Raw genomic sequence first — 14,063 nt, 5'->3', positions numbered from 1 at the left:
TACAGTGCAGAAGGATGCATGAGTTCTTGTTCTGGTTTCTATACATTCGCAACATTGGTACAAATAACTAGTAGTATGATACCAATTTTGCATTCTCGATGTCTTGTATGCAGAATAAGTAATTAAAGATGTCAAGAATGCTTACATTCTTTCATCCCTGTAAGTAAATAACTTGTATGTCATAGTTTTTTTTTACACAGTAAACTTAAAGTGCTGGCAAAGATGCATTTAGTTTTATATAGCTGTGAATTTTAGATTACATTCCCCACAGTATGGAAACAGGCCATTTGGCCCAACAAGTCCACACTGATCTTCCGAAGAGTAACCCACACAGATCCACTTCCCTCTGACTAATGCATCTAACACTATGGGTAATGTAGCATGGCCAATCCACCTGACCTGCTCATCTTTGGATTGTGGGAGGAAACCAGAGGAAACCCATGCAGACCTGGGGAGACTGTGCTAACTCCACACAGTCACCTGAGGCTGGAATCAAACCCAGGTTCCTTACTCTGTGAGGCTGTAGTGCTAACCACAGAGCCACCGTGCCACCTTTTTACACAGCAGCTGACTCTTGAACAAAGTATTTGGTCATTAGAAAAGAGTTTGCAGTTAATGTTTTTATAATGTCTGGCTGCTCACTGAGCTTAAGCATGTAGATGAGGACAAAGCACATACACATACGCAAACACCCAGCAGTGTACTGTTTATATTCAGGCCAGGGCAGCAATTCAGTTCAAGCTGAATAGCTTGGCAAAAGTAAGCAAATATACAAAAGTAAAACATTGTAGATGTTGGAAACCTTTAATGAAAACAGATAGTGCTGGAATTACTCAGTAATCCCAGCAGCACCTTTAGCGAGAGAAAGAGTGCTAACATTTCAGGTCCATAACCTACTAATAGGTTTTGATTAACCAAAAACCAAACAGAAATTCTTCTGTCATGTAAGTCATGTTGTGTTAAATTTAACTTAATTGTTAACAATTCAGTTTTCACAGATGTGCAGTTAATTACTCATTTTATTTCAAAATCTTGACCTTTCTTAATTAATACTTTTATTTGAGGAGTAGTTTTGCAATTTTAGTTAATTATTCTGTTAAATATGGGATATCCTGCTTGCCTGGAAAGGGAAAAGGAGCAAACATTTTTCAATTTTTCAAGTTGTTTGATCGAAATACCTGTTATATTAGAACGATAAATTCAGTTACAGTAAATTTCAGTACTGACGGTTAGACAAATTTTGAAAATTATTTATAGATTTTGTAAAGAGCAAGTCGAAAATTGTTCAACCATATACATATTGTTATAGCTTTTAAAAAGCATATCTTATTTTAAAAAATAAAGTTTTTTAAAGTAGAAGAGAGAGAAAGTGAGAGAGAGAGAGAGAGAGATAAATGACTGATGATGAGTTTAACTTGAGGGTCACCAGGTGAAATTGTGAAGGTAAAATCTTAATGGTGACCACAGCCAGTACAGGAGATAAACACTCACATTGTTGGTGTCATGCTGCATTGGAAACCAGCCATCATTGCTAAACGACCCTTTTAAGGATTAGTAAGACATTTTGATGACACATTCCATAGAAATATAGTATAGATTTCCTTTGTGAACATGGAATGTGCAAATAAAGTTCAAACATAGAATTACATTAGTTACAATCATTTCCAAGTTGTAAGCTTGTTCCAGCAAAAGTATACAGAGAAAATAAATTAGCAAGGGATATCAAAACTAACAATGAAAACTTATTGAAATATATAAAAGGAAGAGAAAGGTCAAAGTGAGCATTCCTGAGAAAATGAATCTGGGGAAATGGTTACTGGGAAGTGGTAGAGGAATTCAGCAGATGTTTTGCATGAGTGTTTACTTTCCTCAAACATCCCATTCAAACTAAAAGTTAGTGGAGGTAGGAATAAAGTATTATTATCATCACCAGAGAAGTAGTATTAGAAAATCTAATGAGGAAGGAGGTATTCCCCTGGCCCTGATGGTTTGCATCCTAGGATCCTAAAAGACGGAGCTACAGAAATAGTGGATGCATTGGTTGTAATTTTCCAAAAATACTTAGATTCTGGAGAAGTACCAGAGGATTGGAAAACTGCCAACATGACACTCCTATTCAAAATGGGAGGGAGACAAAAAGCAAGTAATTATAGGCCGATTGGCCTAACATTTATTGTTGGGATAGCCTTTGAAACATTTATTAAAGAAGTAATAGTAGAACACTTGGAAAAGCATAATCTAATCAAGCAGAGTTAGCATGCCTTCATGAAAGGGAGATCGTGTCTAACTAAATATGAGAATTTTTCAAGAAAGTGGCTACCATAGTGGATAGAGGGGAACCAGTAGATGTGTTATATTTGGACGTCCAGAGGGTATTCAGCAAGATACCTCACATAAGATTAAGACATAAGAGCCCATGTTGTTACAGAAAGTATATTCACATGGATAGAGAATTGGCTAATGGGCAGGAAACACTGAGTAGGGATTGAAGGTTCTTTTTTAGGTTGGAGACCTGTGACCAGTGGGGTTCCGTAAGGATCAGTACTGCAACTGTTTACAATATATATTAATGATTTGGAGGAAGAAAGTGCATGTACTGTAGCCAAGTTTGTAGACAGCACAATAATAGATGAAAGGCAGGTTACGAGAGGGATAGAAACAGTTTATAGAGATGTTGATAGGTTAAGTAAGTGGGCACATTATTGCCCACTTACTTAATGGAATATAATCTGGGAAAATGTAGTGTTGTTCATTTTGGAAGGGAGAATAACAGAATAGAGTATTATTTAAATGGAGAAAAACAGAAAGCTGCAACATAAAGGGACTTAGGGGTACTTGTGCACAAAACACAGAAAGCTAACACACAAACACAGCAGATAATCGGAAAGGCTGATAGAATGGTGGCTCTTATTTTAAGGGGTTTGAAGTATAAGAGTAGAGAAGTCTTACTGCAACTGTACAAGTTGCTAGTGAGGCCATGTCTGGGGTGCTGTGAGCAGCTTTGGTACTCTCTTTTAAGAAAAGATATTATTACATTGAAGGCAGTTCAGAGAAAGTTCATTCGGGGATGATCTCTGGTATGGAGGGATTGCCTTATAAACAAAGGTTGGGACTGTACTCATTAGAATTTACAATCATGAGAGATAATCTCATTGAAACATATAGGATTCTTAACTGGATGAATACTAAGAGGATGTTTCCCTTATGGGAGAATCCTTATGGGAGGATATGGAAGTGCCAATTTAAGACTAAGATGAGGAGAAATTTCTTCTCTCAGAGCATTGTGAGTCTTTGAAACTCCTTGCATAGAGAGCTGTGGAGGCAGAGTCCTTGCATATATTTCCCACATGGTGAAGACTGTAAGGATCCTCTGACCCTATTCATACCAAGTGCCTGACTGACAATGGCCAATCCCCTGATGCTCTTGACTGAGAGTGAAAATACCCCCTGACTGACCATAGTCCAGCTTCATTCATCTCAGGACTGTACAAAACTCAAGTGTTGCCCCTAAACTTTCAGAGATGGCCATTTGCTTGAAGAACATGTAGCATTTGCCACGTAAACTGCTGGCACATGCTGCAGGCATTGGTGAATTGATCTAACAATGGATCCTCTTAAAGGAAGCAGTGAGCTTTGTCCACCAAGTAGCCACTCAGACCTTAAAGGCTGAAACTGACATTGTTTAACTTTTTGGCAGTGCAGTGAAATGGAAAATAGCAAACTGCATACAAATGAGGTGAGATTAGCTATTAGTGAGATGCAAATGTATGGAGATAAGGTCATCAGTACTCATCAATGAGATTCAGAGATTTAAGTTAAAACCTTAAGGGGTAAATTGTGTTTTTTCTTTTGATTCCAAGAATCAAATATTCTTCATTCTCATTGTATTTTCCCATATTTCTTGCCATTGCTCATGTGCTGAAGGGCTGGGAATTTTCTTTTTATTCATTTACAGGATGTGACCATCACTGGCTGGGACAAAATGTATTGTCCCTCCCTAGCAAAGGTGATGGTGAGCTGACTTCTTGAACCGCTGCAGTACATTTGGTATAGGGATAGCCACAATGGCAGTATGAAGGCAATTCCAGGATTTTGACTCAACTTCACTGAAGGAATGGTGCTATATTTGCAAGTCAGGATGATGTGTGGCTTGGAGGGGATCTTGCAGATGGAGGAGTTCCTATGTCTCTGCTGCCCTTATCCTTCTGGATGGTTGTGCTGATGGAATTAGAAGGTGTTATCAAGTAGGCTGCTTTGTCCTGGATAGTGTAACACTTCTGTACATGTAAGGCTCAGGTGGATAGGTTTTGATCAATAGGAGAATTGAGGATTAAGGTAAAAGGGTGGGAAAGTGGATGTGAGGAGTGCTAGACCAGCCATAATCCTATTGGCAGGTTTGGGGGGGGCAAAATGGCCTACCTCTGCTTCTATTTCTTCTGGTCTTATGGTCTAAACGTCTTGTGTGTTGTTATAGTTGCATGCTCTGTAGGGGTATTTCATCACACTCCTGAGTTTGTGTTTGAGTTTTATTTGCTGTTGTCATATATACTTAGATACAGTGAGAAGTGTTGTTTTGCATGCTATACAGGCAGATCGTACCATACAAAGTGCAACAGGGTAGCAGAACAGAGTGCAGAATGCAGTATTATAGCTGCAGCGAAGGTGCAGAGAGCGCGATCAAAATTAACATTTGAGAGATCTGTTGAAGCTTCTGGTAATAGCAGGGATAAAGCTGTTATAGAAGATCCTTCAGACAAACTTGTCCATGCCAACCAGATATCCTAACTTAATCTTGTCCCATTTGACAGCGCTTGGCCCATATCCCTTTAAACCTTTCTTGTTCATATTCCCATGCAGATGCCTTTAAAATGTTGTAATTGTACCAGCCTTTACCATTTCCACTGGCAGCACATTCCATACACGCAGCATTCTTTGCATGAAAAGGTTGTCCCTTCGGTCCCTTTTATAACTTTCCCCTCTCAAGCTAAACCTCTAGTTCTGGACTCCCCCACCCCAGGGAAAAGATCTTGTCTATTTACCCTATCCACACCCCTCATGATGTTATAAACCTCTATAAGGTCACCTCTCAGCCTCTGATGCTCCAGGGAAAACAGCCCCAATCTATTCAGCCTCTCCTTATAGCTCAACCCCTCCAACCCTGCCAACATCCTTTGTAAATCTTTTCTGAACCCTTTCAAGGGACAGGTTGAGGGACAGGATATACATGTATTCGGAAAGGCAAGGACTGATTAGCGTTAGTCAACATGGTTTCATGCGTGGGAAATCATGTCTCACAAACTTGATTGAGATTTTTGAAGAAGTAACAAAGAGGATTGATGAGGGAAGAGTGGTGGATGTGATCTATATGAACTTCAGTAAGGCATTCGACAAGGTTCCCCATGGGAGACGGGTGTGCAAGGTTAGATCTCATGGAATACAGGGAGAACTAGCCATTTGGATACAGAACTGGCTCAAAGGTAGAAGACAGAGGGTGGTGGTGGAGGGTTGTTTTTCAGACTGGAGGTCTGTGACCAGTGGAGCCACAAGGATCAGCGCTGGCTCCACTACTTTTCATCATTTATATAAATGATTTGGATGTGAGCATAAAAGGTATAGTTAGTAAATTTGCAGATGACATCAAAATTGGAGGTGAAGTGGACAGCGAAGAAGGTTACCTCAGATTACAATGGGATCTTCATCAGATGGGCCAATAGGCTGAGAAATGGTAGATGGAGTTTAATTTAGATAAATATAAGGTGCTGCATTTTGGGAAGGCAAATTTTAGCAGGACTTGTACACTTAATGGTAAGGTCCTAGGGAGTGTTGCTGAACAAAGAGACCTCGGAGTGCAGGTTCATAGCTCCTTGAAGTGGAGTTCCGGGTAGGTAGGATAGTGAAGAAGGCATTTGGTATACTTTCCTTTATTAGTCAGAGTATTGAGTCCAGGATTGGGAAGTCATGTTGCAGCTGTACAGAACATTGGTTAGGCCTCTTTTGGAATATTGCATACAATTCTGATCTCCTTTCTGTTGGAATGATGTTGTGAAACTTGAAAGGATTCAGAAAAGATTTACAAGGATGTTACCAGGGTTGGAGGATTTGAGCTATAAGGAGAGGCTGAATAGGCTGGGGCTGTTTTCCCTTGAGCATCAGAGGCTGAGGAGTGACCTTATAGTGGCTTATAAAATCATGAAGGGCATGAAAAGGATAAATAGACAAAGTTTCTTACCTTGGGTGGGGGAGTCCAGAATTAGAGGGCACAGGTTTAGGGTGAGAGGGGAAAGTTGTAAAAGAGATCTAAGGGGCAATTTCTTCACTCAGAGGGTGGTACGTGTATGGAATGAGCTGCCAGAGGATGTAGTGGAGGCCAATACAATTGCAACATTTAAAAAGGATCTGGATAGGTATATAAATAGGAGGGATATGGGCCGGGTGCTGGCACGTGGGACTAGATTGGGTTGGGATATCTGGTTGGCATGGACGATTTGGGCTGAAGAGTCTGTTTCTGTACTGTACATCTCTATGACTCTAATACTGTAAGTTTCACAATAGCTGGAAGGAGACTAGAATTGCCCACAATATTCCAAAAGCAGTCTAACCAATGTCCTGGACAGCCGCAACATGGCCTCTTATACTCAGTGCTGTGACCAATAAAGGAAAGCATACTAAATACCTTCTTCACTATTCCTACTTCTTCACTGTTCTTGAATCGATTCATACATATATTCAACAGTTTATATCTTCTGCCTGACGGAAGAGGGTCGAGGAGAGTATAACTGGGTGGGAGGGGTCATTGATTGTGTTGGCTGCTTTCCCAGGGCAGCGAGAAGGACAGATGGAGTCAGTGGATAGAAGGTTTACAAGATGGATTGGGCTGTGTTCACAACTTTCTTTAGTTTCTTGTGGTCTTGAGAAAAGCAGTTGCCATACCATGCTAAGATGCATCCTGACTTGTATCTTGTAGATGGTGGATAGAAAATGGGGAACAGGAAGTGAGTTACCCTCTGCAGGCTTCCTATCTTCTTGTCATCACAGTTTTTATATTGCTAGTCCAGTTCAGTTTTTGTTCAATGATAACTCCCAGGTTGTTGTAAGTAAGAGATTCAGTCATGGTAATGCTCTTGACTATTAAGGGACAATGGTTAGCTTATCACTTGGAGGAGAACATTGCCTGGCACTCCTGTGGTATGCTTGTTAGTTGCTACTTGTCTGCCCAAGCCTGGGTATTGTCCAGGTCCTGCTGCATTTCAGAATGGACTGCTTTAGGATTGGATGAGGAGTCACAAAGGGTGTTGAACATTGTGTAGTCATCAGCGAACGTCTGACCTTATGATGGTAATTCTATCTGTTCCTTTGACTTAAAGTTCTGTCTAAAAAGCAAAACTGCAGGACAGTCTTTTGTTGTGAACTGGATGCTGGGGAAAACAAATATTTTTATAATCCTTCTATAAAACAGTTTAGGATGGTTTATTGATTTGTTGGTGAAGTGCCTTTTGTAACTTTATTGCTTCAAAAAGCTACAATGGTTTCAGCAGATTTTTAAACATGTTCTGATTTAGGTGGGATGTTGTATTCTTGCCTTTTTTGTGTTCAGACTGGTTTTATTTGAAGTAGGTCAAAGTGAACAGACCAGCTGTATACAGCCAGTATCAGATTGCTAGTTTGGATTCAGATCAAATTCCAATTCATGATGTTCCAGAAAGGGAGCAATTCTATGCTTCCCAGCACGTGGTTACTTCTGTGGTTCTTAAAAAAAATTTCCACAGATCCTGGCTAAAAAACTTCAGTTTTCTGCTTTAAATGGTGTGAATGGATATGCATGCATTGTAAGGCTATTCAGTTTCTTTGTTTGGCAATTATGCAGGATTCCTCAAAGGAACATACTGTATACCACTGCGCTGCTCATAGTCATCAAAGACTCAGTAGGTGTCACTTGCCAACAACACAACCATCACAAGAATTTTTAAACATCAAGAAGCTGTAAATGGGTTAGCCACATTATGTAGATGCAGAGTTGCAATTCATAACCTACCCACAATCACTCTGTTGGAAATGGGCAACATGTTAACTATAAGACAATAAGAAATTAGGCCATTCAGCTCATCAAGTTGGCTTCACCATTCAATCAAGGCTGATTAGTTTCTCAACTCCATTCTCCCACTTTATCCCCCTAACCCTTGATCCCCTCGATATTCAAGAACCTATCTATCTCAGTCTTAAGTATACTCAATTGTCTGGCCTCCACAACCTTCTGTGGCAATGAATTCCCTAGATTCCCCACTCTCTGGCTGAAGAAGTTTCTCCTTATCTCCGTTCTAAAAGGTCTTTACTCTAAAACGATGCCCTCTGTTCCTAGTCTCTCCTATCAATGATAACATCTTCCCAACAACCCAGACCCATTCCCCTACATCTAACACTACGGGCAATTTAGCATGGCCATAGCGTGGACGGCATGGTGGCAGTGGGTGGCACGGTGGCACAGTGGTTGGCACTGCTGCCTCACAGCACCAGAGACCCGGGTTCAATTCCCGACTCAGGCGACTAACTGTGTGGAGTTTGCACATTCTCCCCATGTCTGCGTGGGTTTCCTCCGGGTGCTCCGGTTTCCTCCCACAGTCCAAAGATGTGCAGATTAGGTGAATTGGCCATGCTAAATTGCTCGTAGTGTTAGATGTAGGGGAATGGGTCTGGGTGGGTTGCTCTTTGGAGGGTCGGTGTGGATTTGTTGGGCCAAAGGGCCTGTTTCCACACCGTAAATAAGTAATCTAATCTACTGTGTCCAGACCATTCAGTATTCTGTATGTTTCAATTAGATCCCCGCTCATCCTTCTAAACTCCATCAAGTATTGACCCAGAGTTCTCAAACGTTCCTCATATGTTAAACTTTTCATTCCTGGGACCATTCTCGTGAAACTCCTGTGAACACACTTCAGGGCCAGTACATCCTTCCTTAGATGTGGGACCCAAAACCACAACAATTCTCCAAATGTGGTCAGACCAGGTCCTTATATAGCTATAGAAGTACATCCCTGCTTTTACATTCAAGTCCTCTCAAAATAAATGTCATCATTGCATTTGCCTTCCTAACTTCTGACTCAACCTGCAAGTTTCCCTTGAGAGAATCCTGGACTAGAACTCCCAAGCCTCTTTGCACTTCAGACTTCTAATTTCTAAATGGGGAGAAAATTCAGTCCATGCCTCTAGTCTTCCTGCCAAAGTGCATAACCTCACACTTTCCCACGTTGTACTCCATCTGCCACTTCTTTGCCCACTCTCCTAGGCTGTAAAAATCCTTCTGCAACCTCCCCACCTCCTCAATACTACTTGTCCCTCTACCTGTCTTTGTATCATCTGCAAACATAATCAGAATGCCCTCAGTTCCTTCATCTAGATCATTAATATATAAGGTGAAAGCTTGTGGTCCCAACACTGACCCTTGCGGAACGCCACTTGTCACCGGTGGCTATCCTGAGAAGGACCCTTTTATTCCCACTCTCTACTTTCGGCCAAAGAGCGAAGTTTCTATTCTGCTAGCACCTTGCCTCTGAGACCATGGGCCCTTATCTTACTCAGTAGCCTCCTGTGTGGTACCATAGTCAAAGGGCTACTTGAAGTCTAAGTAGATAACATCCATTGGCTCTCCTTGGTCTAACCTGCTCATTACTTCCTCAAAGAATTCTAGCAGACTTGTCATGCATGACCTCCTCGTGATGAAACCATGTTGATGTTGCCCTATTTTACCATACACCTCGGAGTATTCAGAAATCTCATCCTTCACAATGGATTCCAAGATCTTACACAGCACTGAGGTTAGGCTAATCGGTCTATAATTTTCCGTCTTTTGTCTTACTCCTTTTTTAAACAGGGTCCATTTCCAATCCTTTGGGATCCTCTCTGATTCTAGCAATTCCTGAAAGATCACCACTAACACCCCACTATATCTTCATTTATGTCCCCTATAACGTTGGGGTGTAGTCTGTCTGGTCCAGGTGATTTATCCACCTTCAGGCCAGTCAGTTTTTCTAGCACCTTTTCCTTGGCAATGGCCATCATACTCAGCTCTACCCCCTCACTCCCTTAAATGTTTGGAATGTTACTTGTGTCTTCCACCGTGAAGTTTGCCGCAAAGTAATTATTCAGTTCTTTAGCCATTTCCTTGTTCCACACTACTATCTCTCCAGAGTCATTTTCCAATGGCCCAATACCCACTTTTGCTTCTCTTTTGGCCTTTATATATCTAAAGAAACTCTTACAGTCTTAATAGAACATAGAACAGTACAACACAGTACAAGCCCTTCGGCCCTCAGTGTTGTGCCAATCTTTTATCCTACTCTAAGATCAAACTAACCTGCATACCCTTCATTTTACTGTCACCCATTTGCCTATCCAAAAGTCACTTAAATGTCTATAATGTATCTGAATCTACTACTAGTGCTGGAAATACATTCCATGCACCCACCACTCTCTGTGTAAAGAACCTACCTCTGACATCTCCCCTCAACATTCCTCCAATCACCTTAAAATTGTGCCTTTTCATGATAGCCATTTCCACTCTGGGAAAATGTCTCTGGCTATCCACTCTATTGATGCCTCTCATCATCTTGTACACCTCTACCAAGTCAGCTCTCATCCTTCTTCGCTCAATGAGAAAAGCCCTAGATCCCACAACCTTTCATCAAAAGACATGTCCTCCAGTCCAGGCCTGGTAAATCTTCTTCACACCCTTTCTAAAGCTTCCACATCCTTCCTCAAATGAGATAACCAGAACTGAACACAGTATTCCAAGTGAGGTTTAACCGGGGCTTTATAGAGCTGCAGCATAACCTCGCAGCTCTTAAACTCATTACCCCTGCTAATGAAAGCCAATGCACTATATGTCTTCTGAACAACATTATCTACTTGGGTGACAACTTTGAGGGATCTATGGACATGGACTCCAAGATCCCTCTGTTCCTCTACACTGTCAAGAATCCTGCCTTTAATCCTGTAATCTGCATTCAAATTCAACCTTCCAAAATGAATCACTTCACACTTTTCCAGGTTGAACCCCATCTTCCACTTCTCAGCCAGTCTGCATCTTGTCAATGCTCCATTGCAACCTACAACAGCCATCCACACTATCCACAACCCCACCAACCTTCGTGTCATTGGCTGACTTACTAACTCACCCTTCCACTTGCTCATTATAAAAATCACAAAGAGCAGAGGTCCCAGAACAGATCCCCGTGGAACACTGCTGGTCCCTGAGCTCCAAACTGAATACTTTCCATCTACTACCATCCTTTGTCTTGTATGGGCCAGCCAATTCTTTATCCAGACAACCAAACTTCGCAGTGTCCCATGCCTCCTTACCTTCTGAATTCCCCCCACTCATGGGGACCCTTATCAAACATCTTGCTAAAATCCAAATACACCACATCCACTTTTCTACCTTTATCAACTTTGTTTTGTCACATCCTCAACAAATTCAGTTAGACTTGTGAGACATACGCTGCCCCTCACAAAGCTATACTGACTATCTCTAATCAAATTATGCTTTTCCAAATAATCATAAATCCTGCCTCTCAGAATCCTCTCCAACTTTTTGCCCAGCACAGATGTAAGAAATTCCCAGGGTTATCCTAATTCCCTTTCTTGAACAAGGGAATGGCATTTTCCACCATTTAATCATCTGATACTGCTCCAGTGAACAACAAGGATGCAAAGATCATCGCCAAAAGAGATTGCAATCTCTTCCCTCAGTTCCCCTAACAACCTTGCGTATATCCCGTCTGGCCCAGGGGACTTATCTATCCTCAAGTTTTTCAAAATTTCCAGCACATCCTCCTTCTTAACATCAATTGTTCGAGGATAGCAACCTGTTTCACGCTGTCCTCACAAACAAGGTCCCTATCACTAGTGAATACTAAAGCTTTCTCATGCCTCCTTCGAACTGTCCTCAGTCCATTCTTCAGTTCCTTACTGGCTACCTTGTAACCTTCTAGAGCCCTGTCTGATCCTTGCTTCTACAACCTTAAGTAGGCTTCCTTCTCCCACTTGACTAGATGTTCCACATCTCTTGTCATCCAAGGTTTCTTCACCCGACCATCCCTTCCTTGCCTCCGTGGACAAACCTATCCAGCACTCGTACCAAGTGCTGTCTAAACAACCTCCACATTTCTGTCGAGCATTTCCTGAGAATATCTGTTCCAAGTTTATGCTCCACAGTTCCTGCCTAGTAGCATTGTAATTCCCCCTCCCCCAGTTAAATACTTTCCCATACCATGTGCTTCTATCCCTTTCCATGACTATCTCTTTCCCACCGAGAGACCTAACCTGATTCATTGCCTAGCACCAAATCCAATATGGCCTCCCTTCTAGTCAGCCTATATACACATTGAGTCATGAATCCTTCCTGGACACACCTGACAAAATCTGCTTCTTCCAAACTATTTGCACTAAAGAGGTTCCAATCAATATTAGGGAAGTTGAAATCACCTATGACAACAACCCTGTCACTTCTGCAACTTTCCAAAGTCTCCGTGTCTCTGTTGCTACTGGGGGTATCTGTAGATAACTCCCAATAAAGTGGGTGCTTCTTTCTTATTTCTGACTTCCACTCATACTGATTCAGTAGACAAACCCTCCTCAATGACGTTCCTTTCTGAAGCTGTGATACTATACCTGATTAGCAGTGCCACTCCCCCACCTCTTTTACCTCCCCTCCTTATTCCTTTTGAAATATCTAAACCCTGGAACATCCAACAACCATTCCTGCCCCTGTGATATCCAAGTCTGTAATGGCCTGTTATTAACCAGGTCAGACCCCCTCAAAACATTTCAAGGACGTAGTCCAGACCCTAACTTTGCTTGCTGTTTTAAGCAGACATAATGCAGATATTCCAGGAGGGATGCAATTAGTCAAACCACTTAGTTTTAAACAAAACAGAATTTATTCACAAGATTACTGAATGAAACACAAACAAAAGAGAACAGAATCTAGAATAACAACTTTTCTGAAAACCCAACTTAATGATGCTGTTCCAAATACCTGCAACAATCCCCATGAACAGCCCTTGGCACAAAAGGTAAAATCAAACACAGGGTCTTACAGGAGAGATGTCAGAGAGAGAGAGAGAGATCAGCATGGACTTGCTTCTTTGGATCCAGCAACTTTTACAATGACTGCCTGCTTTCAGTGAGTAGCCAAACCAAAGCAAACCAGAGAAAAGCTGAGCTGAGAGAACTGGCCATTCCTTTTTCATTGTACACATGTTTTTATTTTAACTTGAAAGCCTTTTCCTGAGGCAGTATCTGTTAGCTATAATCAAATTGGCCCTAAAACCCATCCAAGCCTTGACTTTTTGGAATCTGTGTTTTTACGACACCCTTATTCCCGACACTTCTTCCGTTAAAATAGACACACTTCAAACCATCACACTTCCTGCAACTTTGCCCTATCAACTGTCTATCCTTCCTCACAACTCTCTGCATGCTGTACCTGCCTGTTCACCAGCTACCCCATCCTCTAACCCATAGCTCCGGTTCCAATCCCCCTGCCAAACTAGTTTAAACCCTCCCGAATAGCTCTAGCAAATCTCCCGGCCAGGATATTGGTACCCCTCCAGTTCAGATGCAACACATCCTCCTTGTACAAGTCCCACCTTCCCCAGCAGATATCCCAATAAGCCACATATCAGAAGTCCTCCCTCCTCCACCAGCTCTACAGCCATATGTTCAGCTTCATTCGCTCTCTGTTCCTCGTCTCATTAGCCTGTGGCACCGGTAGCAATCCTGCTTTCCTATTCTGTCGTCCTGCCTTTTAGCTCCCAACCTAACTCCCTATATTCACTTTCCAGGTCCCCATCCTTTTTCTAGCTATGTCATTGGTGCAGGTGTGTGCCACTTCTTGTGGCTTCTCACCTTCCCTTTAAGAATCCTGTAGACTCAATCCTTTGCATTACTGGCTAGCTTACCCTCATATTTAAACTTCTCCATCCTTTTTTCTTTTTTTGTTGCCCTCTGTTGGTCTTTGTAAGCTTCTCAATCCTCTGGTTTCTCAATGCCTTTCACGACATTATATG

The 14,063-nt window shown here is 41.8% G+C and overlaps 1 protein-coding gene across 1 annotated transcript in view; it reads left to right on the top strand.

Moving 5' to 3' along the window:
- The window catches only part of antxr1d (ANTXR cell adhesion molecule 1d), a 124,689-nt gene that overhangs the window by 66,869 nt on the left and 43,757 nt on the right, over positions 1-14,063 (top strand). The gene's annotated exons all lie outside the window — the stretch shown is intronic.

The sequence above is a fragment of the Chiloscyllium punctatum genome, chromosome 13 (assembly GCF_047496795.1).
Source record: "Chiloscyllium punctatum isolate Juve2018m chromosome 13, sChiPun1.3, whole genome shotgun sequence".
Classification (NCBI taxonomy): domain Eukaryota; kingdom Metazoa; phylum Chordata; class Chondrichthyes; order Orectolobiformes; family Hemiscylliidae; genus Chiloscyllium; species Chiloscyllium punctatum.
Note: the sequence above shows the minus strand (reverse complement) of the source record. Positions and strands in the feature narration are given on the sequence as shown.